The 12,374-nt window shown below is 37.5% G+C and overlaps 1 long non-coding RNA gene across 1 annotated transcript in view; it reads right to left on the bottom strand.

The window, feature by feature from the left end:
- Nucleotides 1–11,925, bottom strand: part of LOC128907722 (uncharacterized) — a 45,504-nt gene extending 33,579 nt beyond the window's left edge. Inside the window, exons 1-3 of the long non-coding RNA XR_008465713.1 lie at nt 11,877–11,925; nt 9,835–9,979; nt 5,994–6,058 (exon numbers count right to left, since the gene is read on the bottom strand). This is a non-coding gene — a long non-coding RNA (uncharacterized LOC128907722). The remainder of the gene's footprint in view (nt 1–5,993; nt 6,059–9,834; nt 9,980–11,876) is intronic.
- Nucleotides 11,926–12,374: the final 449 nt, after the last annotated feature.

The following is a 12,374-nucleotide window of genomic DNA, read 5'->3' as shown; positions in this document are numbered from 1 at the left end:
ATATGCATACTAAATTTAGAACGGGAAGGTAATGGTAAAACCCAGTAACTATATATACTTTCTTATGTACAGCAATATATACTGACATATCTGATCCATGGAAAAAAGATGAAAAAGAAGCTAGAGGGTCACATTAAGTGAGACAAAGCCAGATCAGACAGTCAAAGGCCACAAAGGCCACATTTTTGAATGAAAGGGTAATAAGATAGGCAGGCAGAGAGTGGATTAAAAAAGAGTGATGATAATAGAGACAGTAGGGAAATGTACTGCCATTCTGAGTTCTGCAGCTACAAAGATTAGAAAGCAAAGGTGATAACAGTAAGCAGTTTCCATTCAATGCTTTATATTCTTCTTTTCTAGCTGGGCACTATTATTTATCATTTATTTGCAGTTTCACATTCCTTTCCCTTTCTGTCCCCAACCCCCCTCACACCTTCCCTTTTTTAACCTCTTCAACTTGCATCTTCACTTTTTATTATATTGTCCTCTTACTTCTACATCATTCCCCTTTTTTCACTTCTTGTAAACTGACTCTCTCAGTTCTCTGGTTGGTGCTTGTCGGTTTGGTGTGCATTATGGATATGACTCTAACTCTGAAGGCAAATATGTTTTGCAAAAATAACTGCAATTCATCAGGAGTTTTTGGCTGTTCATGATTACAGCCTTCGTTTCCAAAGGAACCTTTGGCCCCTGCCTTCCTGTGTCATTAGCTTAGCCCTTAGCACTGCTGACACAGGTTTCTCCGAAGGAATCAGAATGGAATTGCTTCTGGAAGCCTGAGATGTGATGAAGGCTGATCCAAACCCTTGCTCCAAGCTGGACCAACTTTAAAGTTAGAACAGGTTACTTTGGGCCTTGTTTTAAATATCTCCAAGGATGGATATTCTTCTGCCTTTCTGGGCAGCCTATTTCAGTGTTTAACCACTTGAGCCTGGCAAGGCTGAGAGCAGACTTTGCCAGTAAAGACCGAGGCAAAGAAGGCATCGGGTACCTGTCTCTTTTTCTTTTCTTTTGGATATAAATAATATGAGATTAGTATGATATATAAGTAAGGTTTCATCTTTTAACTCATTATGAAACCAAGTGAGAAAAGTCCAGATACTTAATCTTAGTGATCACACAGGGCTAAATGTAAGTAATGTGGGAAGTAAATACCAGCTAGTGTTCACCGTCATGTGGACTAACTCATCACTTAGGATAATTGGATTATAACAGATTGTGAAACTGATTACATTTTCTAAATTCATGCTGCGATAAGTTTCCCAGAAATTAGCCGTCCCCCTGCAAAGATATGACAGAATTTGTACTCAATTTACACATGGTAAAACTAACACACGTTGAGGTTATCATAATATAATTATTAGTAGCCTAAGTCTGTAAATGTAGGAGGAGATAAAATATGGGAAGTTGAAAGATCATTCAAAATTCCCTTTATTGAAATGTCTTAGGTCTTCAGAAAGGGGCAACATTTGATAAGGCAACATTCTTTTCCTTGATTTGTTTTGAATTTTATTTAACTTATGCAAAAAATGACCTTGGTTTTAAAATTTAGATCGAATATTACAAATGAAAATTTGGGCCCTGGAAAGTCACCAAAGAGAAATGTGTCTAAGTTTTCATGTGGCATATGCAGTACATACTTCAGTATTTTTAGTACATCTTAAGTAGGGTTGCAAAGCATTTTGCCAACAGACTGCCAATACTTATAGCAAGTTAGATCTTTCACTAAGAAAATCTTCCAAAAATAGACAGAGAGAAAAACATATGTGTTAATAAAGTATTGTCCTACCTATTAGAAGCAGCATTTGCTTGCACTTAGAGCTTATGATTGCGAGTTAATCGATCCATAATTTTGTTTCTGACATGAAAATCAACTTTGTACAAGAAATTATATAGTATGGTCCTCAATCTTAGATTTAAAAAAAAAGAAACAAACTCACAAAAGAAAAAAAAACCAACAAAAAATTTCCAGAAAACAAAAGACAGAAATAAACAGAAAAAAGGGCAACATACCAATCAATTCATAGAACTATTAAGGGTAAAGCAGCCAAATTGAATTATTCCTATTAGATACCTGCCGTACTTTATACTAAGAACTCAAAAGCTGAGGTCTATGAAAGCAAAGGTCATTTCTGTAATTTTAACAGTAAAAAGGTTTCAGTTAACCTACGTCTTAAAAGTACTGATATATAAATCTTTCAAAGTTAGAATGGTTGTGAAATATATTAAATCAATATCATTTATTCAGAAAAAAAGCTTAAATGTACAATCTTACAAAGGTGAAACATGTTGATGTCACCATTATTCTGTGATAACTCAGTTCTTAATGCATTCAGCTGTGAACTGCCTACTGAATAGAAACAATGCCTCATAATAGCAAAATCCATTTTCAGATCAAGTGAAGAAAAGACAATTTACATGTCAGCTCTACTCCACTGCCTGGCATTGTCATTAAAGAAACACTCTCAATCAATATTGCTCATTTGTAAATTAAGTATTTGAATATATAAAAGACATTAACATTTGTCAGACTCTACCCCTTTTAGTACATTTGGGGGTCTGACATTGTTCTCATGTATTCAAAAACCTTGTAAAAGCCTACTTATTAAAAGCATTTATCAACTTTCTCAAACTTTCAATTCCAAGTCACAGTAATACAAAGACCTGGGATACTACAGAAGGCTTTGCGTCGTGGACTGAAGCTAGTCACAGATTAATTGCATATACAACACATTTATTGAGTGACTCATACACAAAATTCTCAACAGCTGGATTTGGCTGTGCAGCCATGGAAAGGCTGATCTTTGTGCTATTTAGGTAAAGCCTAGAGGGAGTCTGAAGACCTCTTGGACTCCTGGATGCAGTCCTGAAAGCCCATGGGGAGAATTTATTTGAAATATGTGCTGTTTGCGAGGTTGGCAATTCAACAGCTTAAAATATAATAAAACTGATGTATAAGGGACTACTGCGAATCCAGGGTTTTCATGCAGACAAAACAGTCAGTCCTTCTAATTGTGACAGTGCAGATGGTGTGATTCTGACTTTGTCTTATTCTACCTCTGTTAAACATTTCCAGCATGCATTTATATGAGGGTAGGTCTGTAATTTAGCTCATATATTTAACTACAGTTATCCATCATCGTTATTTAGACAAGGAAGAGAATTACTGTACACTATCCATAAATATCTTGGAGAGGTTTTTGTTTGTTTATTTGTTTGGTGGTTTTTTTGCTTTGTAGTGTGGTTTTGGTTTGTTGTTGTTGTTTTTTTTCCCCAAGCACCTGACCATATACAGGGCTGAATTTGTAGGTATTCATTTTCTGGCTGCAAGACCAATATGTGTTGAATCAATGATACTAAACTCTCTTAAGATCAAAAATCTAGGACGATTGCATTCAATCTGTGTGTTTGCTGGTATCAAACCAATTGACAGATGTTCCCCACCCAAGATCAATTTCAAATTACTTGAAGGACTTGTTTGTGAGAGTGCTAGATGGCCTAGGCCAAAAGCTGATCAGAAAGGATGCTAACATTTCAACAGTAGACAACTAAGTTACAGTGATCTGGAATTTATTAGCTGCAGGGTGGGAAAGGATGCAAAAGTACAACCATTCCTGATACAGCTCTGTGACTTCAAATATATATGTTAAAAGACAAAGCACATTAATAATATTTTTAGTAATGAAGAATAATCTTAGACCCACTTTCCCAGCCAACAAACCTTACTGAAGGTCACGAATGTCTAATATTTAAAAACACAAGTTGGGCAAATCAAAATGTTACAATAGGAGCATTTCATAATACTAAGGATGTGCTGAGAAATGTTATGTGTTGCTTTTTCTTTTTTAAAGAAATTAAATATTTCAGCCAGAAACTATTGACATAAGACTTAATAGCTGAAATTCTGTGCCCTGTATTATAAAGGAGGGTACAACAATCACAGCAATTCCTTCTTCAATTAAAACTTTTCTTAAAGAAAGGTACTAAAAATAAGGAATAATATAAAATATATTTCTAACTTTATTTAACTAAATTTTAATGGGTTTCTGATATTTCTTTTGGGAAAAAAAAAAAAAAAAAGCACTCCCGAAGACTCCTGCTTGAGCAGCTTCAAAACGGGTAATATTAGATAAAAACTATACAATAATCCAAAACATCTACTTCCTGAAAGAGTACTATGCTCCTCTGCAACACTAAGTATTTAATAAGAAACAGCCAATATCACCCTTAGAAGTTCATCCCTTAACTATGTTTCAACAAATGAGTCATGCCATGTGAGATATCTTCTATCAGAAGGGAACTCCAGTTATGGACCTCCCGTGTGTATCTAGCATGAACGCCTAACTCATGTAGCCTGGGTACCAGTGGACTGTTCTGTGTTGTTTGCAGAATGTCTCTTTCTTCGTGTACCTTTTAGAGAGCCTGGATGTCTGACTGTATTAATTGAATCACCCATGAGGCTAATTTTAGATACCATGAAATCTAAATTGGAAGCACCTCAGGGGCCTATTTGGGTCTTGTTTCTGTTCTCTGAAATAAATATTTAAATATTCCAAATATCTCTATAAGAATACAAAGAATTAGAAACACAGCTTAATTCCAATACATGAATACTACCGTAATTCTATCTCAAACATTATTTTCTCTCCTCTACAAGCCTTTATAGTCTGAGTTTGAATCATGACTTTAATAGGGATATTTTGCAAAGCAGTTTATCATGTTTAGTCTGGAAGAAAACACAAGCTAATATACTGATTTTACAAAGCTCTAGTTTCCTCTTCATGTTATCTTCACTGATGACTGCAAAGGCCTAGCATTTTCCATGTTTTTCACTTGACAACTCAGTTATGGTTTTATGATCTCCATCACTTCTTCCTTCACCAGTTCTGCACTGTCTTGTCTCCCTGATAATTCCACACAGAAGTGAGTCTGAGAGTGAATAAACAACTAAGTGAATGGGTTTCTGAGACGAAACCAGAGAACTAAGATCTTTGACAGATTAAATGTACATTTAGCTTAAAAACTGAAGTCTTATGACTTTGTTATCTGAGATCTTCTCTGCCAGGTTTACTGGCAGAGGAGAGAGGAGCGGAAAGCACAAAGATGCCTAGCACAGCTCTCTAAACTTCAACATAAAAAGATAGTCCAGAATATGTATTTTCAGGGATGTTGCATGTCCCTGGTGGGTACAGGGTGGTGTCAGAACAGAAGTTTCTTTACAGCTAAACAAAAAGGGCTTCAAACTTTTGTAAGTTATAACATATAAAAAGCTAGAAAACGTTGTTCTAGAGGAAGGCAAACTCAAAGCATTAGAATTTGAATTAAGGGTTATACTGTTTACATGAAGGGACTTTTTTAATAGTGTGATTATTAATGGTTTGATCCAAAATAATTCTGCAAAAAAGTATAAAGATGGACAAGAAGCATGAAATCTACAGAATAGAGCAGGTGGAAAATCAAGTGTGAAATTGGCCATTTTTTGAGTTACATGGGGAGTCTAGGGCTTTATTGTTAGACACGGTGTGACTGGAACTGAGTTGCTGAGGCTATGCTATCTAAACAATGACAATTTATCATGTTGGAGTAACAGGATCTTTAACCCAGATTTGAAAAATGTGCAAAATTATGATTTAATTGAACCGAGCTAGACAAGGCATGACCAACAAACGGCTTAGACCTATGTAATGGGAATTTTACTAGGAATGGAGATAAAATATAACATCTCATTTCCTAAGCTTTCCATGGGTTTCTCTCCTGACACGTCTGCACAGAACAAAGGGGACAGGGATAGAGAATGATGGAAAGACAGTTAGGAAGACAGGTTTATTCCTGTTGCTCGGGTTTACTCTGTCACATTGTGACTGTATTAACTTATAAGCAGGAAGACTGGATGATATATGAATGGAAAGTGTTGAATTAAGAAGTGGCTATTGTTAATATATATCACTGATCCAGGAGATATCTATTGTTTGTGGTAAATTTATTATACTTACTGTGCCTTCAGATTCTGTTTTGTGTTGACACATTTATGGCTGAGGACAGACTACTACCTGAATTACTGGAAAAAAACAAAATGAATGGAATGAAAAAAAATTCTTTAATTAATTACTGTTAAATAACATTATCTGCCTCTTTAGTTTGTTGTTGTTGTTGTTGCTGTTGTTGTTGCTGTTGTCATGCTGTACAGCGGGAAGATCGTATTCAGAGGGACTGTGACTTTGGTTTGCTCACTTCAGAGGCATACCCTGAACAATCTTAACTCTTTTCTTGTTTTGCTTATAAATCCAGAAACTAATGTATCAGAACAACTCACATGACATCCTTATTAATGGTATGAACATAATTAGGCTTAAAAACAAAGGTAGTGATAAGAAGTAACTACAGATCCTCGAGTCTACAATGTTTCTGATTCCAGTTGTGTCAGAGTTGTAACCATACAGTTGGTTTGGACTAATTATAAAATTAAAAAAAAGCGTAGAAAAGTGTAGAAAGAAACATTTTTTGTCTCCTGATTGTTCTTTTCTTGAATGTGCAAAGCACTTGTTCATCTGGGATGGGAGTTGCAGGATTGCACCTTCTAGACTGTACTTTATATGGTTGGTTTATAGGACCAAAGAATAACCAGCAACTAAACAATGACACCACGGAGCAAGAGCACCTGAAAATATAGTTGTACAATTTTTAAGCAGGAAGATCAATACAGGCTTCTGAGAGCGTATCATGCCAGTGTGCAGCACCCATCATTCTCTCCCTTTGGATTACGAGGTTATCAATGAAGCTGTCGGTCACAACAGCGCATTTCATTTGCAGGAGCCGAAGCTGCATCACCAAACTCTCCACAGATCTGGGAAACTGCCAGGGGAGAAAGGAAAATGACTGAGACTAAATGCCACCTACAGGCTAAAGTGGGAGACCTTGATCCATGCTCATGGGTGTCTTTGACAGACTTCCTGTGTTCCCCAGAGAAAGCAGATTTTACTCAGATTCCCTTCAATAACAAAATGGGGATAATAATATTGCTAAAGTCAGGAGTTTTTAGCAGATTATTAAGTATATAGGTATTACAGTGATGGGGAATGCCATAGATAAAGTCTTTGATGGAGTTTTCTCTTCAGTATGAAAAGGAAAATAAAGCAAACAAAATCCACGTTTTCCATCTCAAAAAAAAAGTTCCCACCCCCACCCTCACACACTCCCCCCCGGCCCAGGTCACTGCAAACTGAAGATGGCTATGCCCAGATAGGTACACTTCAGAATTTTGTTACATCCTCAGATATCTCCTTAATGAAAACCATTACAAAATCCATTTAAAAAGGGAAATGTGCCATATAAATCTTATGCACTACTGCCGTGATAAGTGATTATTTCTAGTTGTACTGCACTTTTTAGGTTGTTTTCAAGCACCAAGCTTCATTTGAGAGGGTGGTTATTAATAAAGAAGGCTTCATAATTTAGCACTGCTATTTAGTCCCATATCTATATCTAAAAAACTGAAAAGTCCTGATGAGGACTTGGATGTTACTTGAAGCTGGAAATGCAGTTACATTAACTAAATTTTAAATGATAGTACACTGTAAGAAAAAGGTGTTATAGTCATGCTTGAAAAAGCTAGTTTTTCTTTTCTGTTAAGCTGTAACTGTTTTGGTTCTCACAATCTGTGACTGCTGACAACATAGGAGTACAGTCTGCATCTATCCCTTTGACTGTGAAGTTTTATTTTCTGGTGGAAATCAATGGCTTTTGCTTTATAACACAGAAAGAAATCTCAACAGCATTTGTGGTAGTTTAAGCATGTAATTTCTGTTAATGTTAAGGGGAACTGCATGTGTAATCTACCATGCACAGCCCTAAAAAGTTACTTCAGTACATCTTTTTTCCAGAAGTGCCATTTGTGATATTGCTTGTCACAGTGAGTTGATATGCAATTTTACTTTTTCTGTTACAAGAAACAGGCATTGACATTTCTCTACCTAATTCATGTCATCATTATAAATAGTTACATTTATAACTATTACATGAACATACTATTTATACAAGAGAAGACAGGGAACCAAAGCCAATGTTTCCCTGTGAAGGATGCAAAACCAGAAGCACATTTTCTCTTAAACAGATGAGATCAAACAGTGTAGGTTAATGTGTATTTTTGGTAATGTCTGTCCTTATTCTACCCTGTGGAACCCTCTTGTAGCTGATTTCAGCAACATGAAGTGCATTTTCAGGGCACCTGGAAAGCAAACAGACAGCCTTATAGAAGCCAGATATTCCTTGTTTCAGGTTATCATGGATCCACGCATTTGCACCTTTTCCTCCCAGAATTCTTCGTTTTCAAAATCTGGAGTTAAAATTTTCTGCTCTTCCATTTGCACAATGTCCTTTCACTATGGTTTTACTGGTAGGTCGCCTATTAAAGATAGTCTGTCCTGTTCCTAGCAGACAGTTCTTTCAATCTGATGGAGAAATAAAATTATTTTCCAGCCTAACTTCAGTTCCCAGGAAATGAGGTGCAGTTCCCAAAGAATATGCTCAGTAAAAACCAACAGAATTGACACCGTGGTGTATTGGCAGTCTTCCTTAAAGAGGCCAATTACTATCTGACCTGAGTCACATTATCACCGTGAAGAGTACTACTCTAGAAAATAATATTATGTACTATTGGATACTTCTAAAGCTCTCCTTAATTTTTTACCCCAAATTTATTCATGCCTATTAAAAATTCATTACAAAACATGTTGAGTGGTTATTCCTTCAGAAAGAACTAGCACTGACTTTTCAGATGCAAGTGTAGCCATTATAAGGGCAAGAAACTGTTTTATATTCAAAAGATATTTGCAGTTACGTACACAGCTTAATCTAATTTAGGTAGCTAAGCATTAGCTGTTACAGTTCAAACTAATTACTTTAGGCTCCTAAAATATGTGTGTTGAATCATCCTTGGGAATTACCTATTTCTTTCCACTGACCAAAATAAATTTTTAGGTGCCCAAATTAGATCAGATAAATCCTATGCAGTTTGTTTAGACTGTTAAGTGCTGATAGCCATAGGTCATTTCCCCTGTGTCCCAAAACACTGGGGCGTAAGGCAACTCTGGTGCTGATACAATTTAGATGAATTCGCATGCACTGACATGACATGGCTGTGCAGAGTGCTAATGCATTCTGCCTCTCAGGTGGCTCACTAGCCTCTAGGCATATTCCTGCATTTCTAACACATTACTTTGGGACCAGAACTGGTTCGCACTATCCTGGTTTGGCTTGTAGATAGAGTTAGTCGTGTTGAAAAAGCTGTATAATTTGATCCCATCTGGGCTGGGAACTAGGTGTAAAGGCAGCTTCTTCTGAGCATGCAGATAGATAAAAAACTATCCAGCCTTTATTTGACTGCATATGAGGATTTGTGGGAGCCCATTTAAGACTACATTCAACATATACATTGCAATTTTCCTTTACTGTTTGGGTTCAGATCTTTCTTTCAAGGATTTCAGCGGAAGCTTCAGCGGAAGCTTTCTATATTGATGAAAGTGTATTCTTGCCCACGTCAGGAGAGAGGTTGTCAGGAGATTAGGGATTGAGTTCTTGTATATCCAGCTTGAAAATAACTTTTGCAGCCAAGCATTTCAAATTGATTTGGCTGTTTTACTGTTCCCCTGTTTTTATATACTAACATTTGCCAGCAATGAAAATAATCTTATTTATTGTTTTGGACTACACTGCTTTTTTTCCTGGACATAAAATATAGTGTGTTTGTGTTGCTTTGTTTTAAAAATCCCGCCCCCCCAAATCCCCCCAAAATGGAAGAGGATGATCAGACTAATGAAAATACAGTTTTCCCCTTACCTGTCCTCAAAGTACCATCCAGCTGAATCTTCTCTCATCTGTGTTGAAAGTACAGAGATTATCAGGCTGGTCAGTCTGACTACATAGAATATTACTGGTAGGAAAGCATTTGGGCATCCTCTTTTTACTCTACAGATGTGGACTCCTAACAAGAAGAAATTCCAGTCAGTGGGAGAGTTCTTTTCTATCTTGAATCATAGAATGGTTAGAGTTGGAAGGGACCTTAAAGATCATCTAGTTCAAATCCCCCTGCCATGGGCAGGGACACCTTCTACTAGACCAGGTTGCCCCATCCAACCTGGCCTTGAACATTTCCAGGGATGGGGCCTCCACAACTTCTTCGGGCAACCTGTTCCAGTGCCTCACCACCCTCATAGTGAAAAATTTCTGCCTGATATCTAATCTATATCTATCCTCTTCCAGTTTGAAGCCATTGACCCTCATCCTGTCACTACATGACCTTGTAAAAAGTCCCTCACCAGCTTTCTTTTAGGCCCCCTTTAGACACTGGAAGGCTGCTATAAGGCCACCCTGGAGCCTTCTCTTCTCCAATCTGAACAACCCCAACTCTCTCAGCCTCTCTTCATAGGAGAGGTGCTCCAGCCCTCTGATCATCTTCGTGGCCCTCTTCTGGACCCCCTCCAACAGGTCAACGTCCTTCCTGTGCTGAGGACTCCAGCACTGGATGCAGGACTCCAGGTGGGGTCTCACAAGAGCAGAGTGGAGGGGCAGAATCACCTCCCTTGACCTGCTGGCCACATTTGTTTTGATGCAGCCTGAATTCTTCATTTTCCTCTTTTTTCCTAAACAAGACTTCTGACTGTGTCTCAATGCCCCCTTAAGCATCCAAATCTCAAATACCTATCGTAGCTTCTCAGTCCTAAAGTCTGTCCCATCTTAGATTTTCAGGATCTCTCCCATCTTATCAGCTCATGTTTTTCTTCTGTTCCCAAAGATGCTCCTCAGCCTCAGGTCCTCAAAAGAACCATCAGCCTCTCACTGCAGTCTTTTAACCTTGACTTCAGATATTACTGAATACTGTTCACGTGCAGGCTGAGCTTTTCTGTTCTTCCCTTACAGCCACCTGGTAGAGCAGAAAGCAAATAAGCAACAGTAATGGCTCAGCAGAATAGGAATTTTCCCTTTCCATAAGAAGCAGCTCCCATCCTTTCTCCCTCCTTCACCTTCTTCACACTGTAGTTTGGTTTCCTTTCTTTGCTTGGCTCAACATACGATTACAGCATCATTAGCCATATGTGCTACAATAGCATTATCTGCAGATCTCATCCAGGGTAGAATTACAGTACTATTCCTCTTATGTGGGCATTAGAACTCAGTTGCTTATGCTCCTTATTTGATTGTTGCAATATTCCCTAGTCTGTTTTTCACCTTGGCAGACTAACACTCTCCAAATAGTTTCTCAGGTTTCCCAGCATAAACTAAGTACACAGTTTGAATGTAGCCAGATTGCTAGGGAGGGCGCTAAGAGAGTTTCATAGAATGGATACAACCAAACCATGCCAGTTGTTTTGGGGACCAGAGAGAAGGCCCTAGTGTTATTTCCTTTACAGATATAGTAAAAATTCTTCACCTACCCAGTTCCAGTTCTGTTCTAAAAGTAGTCCAGTGATATCTTTGCACTTACGTATGCAATGCCCAAATGGCCTGTGGATGTGTACCAATAAGGTTCTACTGATATCCAAGAGTTCCACCAGTGCCATAGTTGTAAGTTATAGGACTGTATATACAGCCGTTCAACATGCAGTGTTTTCCTGAAGCCTACATTCATGTGACCATGTGAGGATCTCAGTTTTCATTGATAAATTAATAGGTTGCCAGAAAAATTTGAAAGTATGGCTCTTGAAGTCTTAGCCTTAGAAACACAGAGTCTAGAATATACAAATAAGAAACAAGACAACATTTCTAATAAGGAAAAAAAGTTTTTCATACATAATTTTAAATTTTTTTCATTACTTTTAAAAAATTGGTAATGTTTTGTACCCGCACAATTTACTAGATTTATCCAATGTGTTTTAACTTACCATCCAAAGTACTTCTGACTCAACCAGCATATATGTGTGCTTGTTCTTCTGGAGTTAAGATTAGATTGTTTTCTGTTACAAGTCTATAGCATACTTCAGCTGCCCAAAACAGTAATTTGACCCCCTTGCTCAATAGTGTTCATTTTAAACTATTTGTTCTGTTAAATAATCCCACGTTACTCACTGTTATGGGTGACAGAGTTTTGGAATAGAATGTTCTTTTGTGCAGGGTGTTTGAAATTTACTCAGTTGCACTTTTTTTATAGGCATACACTTGTATGACTCTCAGAAGATAAGATGACTCTTTTTTTCTGTCAAGTGGCATTTTTTTTCTGTGCTAATGACTGGCATTTCTGAGCTGACGTTTTTGGCTTCTCTTTAGAAGAATTTCAGGCATGGGCAGTCTGTATGACTGTACATTGTTAGCTTAGTCCCTCCTTTTTTCCCCTAATTTTTGTTCAATGATGATGCACATTAGCAGGTCCTCAGATTCCCATC

Source organism: Rissa tridactyla, chromosome 3 (genome assembly GCF_028500815.1).
Source record: "Rissa tridactyla isolate bRisTri1 chromosome 3, bRisTri1.patW.cur.20221130, whole genome shotgun sequence".
Taxonomy (NCBI): domain Eukaryota; kingdom Metazoa; phylum Chordata; class Aves; order Charadriiformes; family Laridae; genus Rissa; species Rissa tridactyla.
Note: the sequence above shows the minus strand (reverse complement) of the source record. Positions and strands in the feature narration are given on the sequence as shown.